The sequence below is a fragment of the Helobdella robusta genome, assembly GCF_000326865.2.
Source record: "Helobdella robusta unplaced genomic scaffold HELROscaffold_14, whole genome shotgun sequence".
Lineage (NCBI taxonomy): Eukaryota > Metazoa > Annelida > Clitellata > Rhynchobdellida > Glossiphoniidae > Helobdella > Helobdella robusta.
In genome coordinates, this window is record NW_008703782.1 from 1242697 (window position 1) to 1246563 (window position 3867).

General features: G+C 26.6%; 1 protein-coding gene across 1 annotated transcript in view; it reads right to left on the reverse strand.

Annotated features, from left to right (window-relative positions):
* HELRODRAFT_190648 (hypothetical protein) overlaps window positions 1-1368 on the reverse strand; it is an 8089-nt gene extending 6721 nt beyond the window's left edge. The window contains exon 1 of the mRNA XM_009014646.1: window positions 1056-1368. The gene's annotated coding sequence lies outside the window, so the exon portion shown is untranslated. The remainder of the gene's footprint in view (window positions 1-1055) is intronic.
* Window positions 1369-3867: the final 2499 nt, after the last annotated feature.

The following is a 3867-nucleotide window of genomic DNA, read 5'->3' on the forward strand; positions in this document are numbered from 1 at the left end:
ATAATATTATCATTTATATATAATTAATTAATTATATTGAATTGAAACCAGTAACTCTATTTCAGTTATTATATATTTTGTATTTTTATATCTATGCCTAGAACTGAAAAAATATTTTGTATTTTATATCTATGCCTAGAACTGAAAAATTTGATTTCTGAAGTTGCTATCTCGAAATTTTTTTCAAAATTTTTCTTCACAACACATGCCGTGGTGTGTGAACTTAAAGGCTGCTGAAAACCAAGCGAAATTTTTAAAAAATTCACTAACCTGAATTTTTCCTGACATTTATCTAGACATTGCTACTGAACTGCCCTTAGAATATTTTAAACATACCAGTAAACCTTGCAGAGGTGTAGAGAAGTTTTCTCTGGAACTCTCTACCTCCTTCTCTGACTACTTCTCAATCACTTACGAAGTTCAGAGCGGATCTCAAGACTAGAGGTGAGCATAGGAACGGGAATCGTCTGGTTCCCATGGGATTTACATTAGAATTGTAATGAAGACGTGTTTGTAAATCTGAATTTTAAACTAAATTTGTGATTTTTGTGTTCAAAAATATTGAAAATGAGAAAAATGGGAAACGCGAGGGAATGGGAGGGAAAACGAGGAAATGAGTTAAGAAAATAGGGAATGGGATCTTTCAAGAATGTTGTCATAAATGAGAGTGGAAGGGAATTTGGGACAATTTTCAATTCCCGCTCACCTCCTAGTTTCTTTCTAATACTCAATTATTTTATTTTAACAATTTTTATTGTTAAATAATATTCTTTTTTTACTTGTAACACGTAAATAAGGTTCAGCAGCATTTAGTAACAAAATTAATTAGTTCTATTGAAAATTAAATATTATTTTTTCTCGTACAAGTATTTTATAGGTTGGGGACCATATACCATCTGATCCGGGTTTTGAAATGGCTCATAAAGGCCATACAAGTATCTTCACTCATACGCGCCTTCATATTCACCTAACACACATACACACACAGACACGCATACACACACATAAACACACACACGCACGCGAACTTTAAAAAAAAAGAAAAGTTTTCATACCTCTCGTCATAACGTGCTCGATATCCAGTATAATTAATTTTATTATTTAATCATAATAACCTTAATTTGAAATACGGAGGGTTCAATTATGACGTAATAATAACAGTAAAAAACAATTAAATTAATTAATTAATTAATTATTTAGTTAACAATTATTGATTTTAATACTATATCATCATCAGTGTAACTAACGAACTACGTGATTACACGTCTGATAATAATAATACAATCAACGATAATAGCAATTATTAAGTAATTAATCAATTAATTAACGGTTGCTAACAAGATAATTAATAAAACGAAGTCATTAAAACAACATTTTCAAAGATTTATTGGAGAAAAATATTAGTTATGCTTTGCTTACGAATGCATACATACAAGATATATAAATATATATATATATATATATATATATATATATATATATATATATATATATTATATATACTATTTCATATGCGTTTGAGTACAGTGAAACTATATGAGGTATATATATATATATAAATATAGACACACATATATATATATATATATAATTAACTAAATATACACACATATATCTGCATTAGTATTAAAACATTACAAAAACATATATACATTAAAAAATCCCAAAAAATTAATAATAAGTTATAAGTTATATAAATATCGGTCGTTACGTTATCTGTGTGTGTGTATGTATATATATATATGTAATTATATAACGTATAAAAACATACATACATACATACTTTAGACGCTCCTTATACTATATTGAATATACAATCATACACACCGACACAAAACACACACACACAAACAGACAGACATATTTATATTATGGCGTATTATATTAAAGGTAATACCAAAAAATCACTATCAATATTGGTGTATGTGTTTTTATTAATATTACACAACATTTATATTATTATTATTACTTTTATTATTATTATTTCAAGATAAATATACACTATATAAACACACATACAAGCATTCTATATAAACACACATATTACAAGTATATGCATATATATATTCATATTGTATATACACATTATATACATAATATATATATATATATATATATATATATATATATATATATATATATATATAGAAACGAGGTTTTCAGAAATGCAAATTTTATTGAAATTGTTTGCCCATTTTGCATTAATTAACTTCTTTATAAGACATTCAACGAGGCGGTATTGTTTGAGTTCATATTTATCTAAAACTGGAATAAAGCTAACAGCGCTGTTTCGGCGTAATGCCATCTTCAGAGCCTAAATATTGTTTAAACATATAATTTAATTAAAATAAATGTCTAATGTAAAATGTGAAAATATAGAAAATAAAATATGTATTAAATTGTGAAATAAATTAACCTTGTTGTAAATATCATAATAACTAAAGTTTATGTAGATTATATAAATAAAATAATGTAATTTAAATAAAATGTTTAGTAAAATAATTAAAATATAGAAATTTTATAAAAGTTTTAACATGGTTGAAAAACGTTAGTGAAAACTAATTACGTATGGCATGTGCGCCAGATATATAATATTGCTGTGTATGCGTTGTGAATACAACTATTGCGGTTGAATATGTGTGATACGAGTTTCCACATCAGACCTACGGATACATAGTTAAATATAAATGCATATATGTACATGCAAGATACATATCGATGTATAGATCAAATATTAAGTATCACATAATACATCCAACGACGCAATGACGGTTGTCGGATGACGCTGGGTCACAAACTGCGTGTTAATGGGTTGAAATGTATTCAACGTAGAATGATATTCGTATCGTTGTGGTACACGCAGATCCTGTGGATTAACCCCAACGGCAACAGTAGGTGTGAGATCGTGATATTGAGAAAACAATTGCAAAGTGTGATCAAAGCTGTTTTTTTCAACCATGTTAAAACTTTTATAAAATTTCTATTTTTTAATTATTTTACTAAACATTTTATTTAAATTACATTATTTTATTTATATAATCTACATAAACTTTAGTTATTATGATATTTACAACAAGATTAATTTATTTCACAATTTAATACATATTTTATTTTCTATATTTTCACATTAGACATTTATTTTAATTAAATTATATGTTTAAACAATATTTAGGCACTGAAGATGGCATTACGCCGAAACAGCGCTGTTAGCTTTATTCCAGTTTTAGATAAATATGAACTCAAACAATACCGCCTCGTTGAATGTCTTATAAAGAAGTTAATTAATACAAAATGGGCAAACAATTTCAATGAAATTTGCATATATATATATATATATATATATATATATATATATATATATATATATATATAACAATGATCGTAACAATACCATGTAACAACGATATACTGGTTCATTTATTTTGAGAACTGGAAAATGTCATTAATAATATTAATAAAAGAAATTTAGAATGGTAACATTTTAACAATTCATTGATCCGTTATGAGAACACATGTAAATATTGGCTTGTTTGTGCGTGCATACAATGCACACAGAGATACATACAGACATACATACAGACATACATACATACAGACATACACAAACATACATTAGGGATGTACCGAATAGCAAGCTTGGCCAAAGTCGGAATAGTTGATCCACTTTCTTAGGCCGAAGCAGAAAACCACAGAAAGCCTCATTTTTTAAAGAAATTTAATTTTTTAGAATAAAAAACAAGCAAACAAAAATATTTTATTGAGATAATATCCAATATCTTGCTCACACAGATGTTTAGATGTTTTAACAGTTATGACGGAAAAATAAATTTTGCGTTAGTATCAATCGACAATAATTATTGTCCTGGA